The sequence below is a fragment of the Seriola lalandi genome, unplaced genomic scaffold (assembly GCF_002814215.2).
Source record: "Seriola lalandi dorsalis isolate HSWRI2012SDOR001 ecotype SW California unplaced genomic scaffold, Sedor1 jcf7180001999375, whole genome shotgun sequence".
NCBI lineage: Eukaryota > Metazoa > Chordata > Actinopteri > Carangiformes > Carangidae > Seriola > Seriola lalandi.
The window spans coordinates 1-422 of record NW_019470038.1 but is presented as its reverse complement, the minus strand read 5'-3'; the positions used below and the strand labels follow the sequence as shown (position 1 = coordinate 422).

Here is a 422-nt window from a genome sequence, read left to right as displayed (position 1 = left end):
TGATGTCCAAGTCACACTCTTGGCACAAATCTCACTAGTCGCGGTTTCCTGTTTCTGACACGAGCCTGACAAAGGCTGCTTTTTAGCACCTCCTCCCAAGCTCTCCATTGTGCCGCCCTCATTTGTGAGGTGGACAGCTTTTTGACCTTTAACAAACTCAAAGGGCTTCGCCGTTAGGCAAAGCCTGCCAAAAAGAGCTTGAACTTGTTGCTGTTCCTCTCCACGGAAGTCTTTAGTAAAAGGCGAAAGACTTGTGCGTTATGAAGAGAAACCAGAGTCAGTACAGCCTCTCGCTCCAAGGACAGCCCAGGAGTCTATTCGCCACAGTCACCACCATCGCGGTAGGCTTGTCTTTGCTTGCCGCCAGCCAAGTCCCGGGACTCGCCAGTGCCACGTTGTCACAGGCTCTATCCAATGGGGTT

General features: G+C 51.9%; 1 non-coding gene across 1 annotated transcript; it reads right to left on the bottom strand.

Annotated features, from left to right (window-relative positions):
- Positions 1-163: 163 nt before the first annotated feature.
- Positions 164-280, bottom strand: LOC111661939 (U5 spliceosomal RNA). The gene has a single exon (XR_002761263.2). It is a non-coding gene; the product is annotated as a U5 spliceosomal RNA (small nuclear RNA).
- Positions 281-422: the final 142 nt, after the last annotated feature.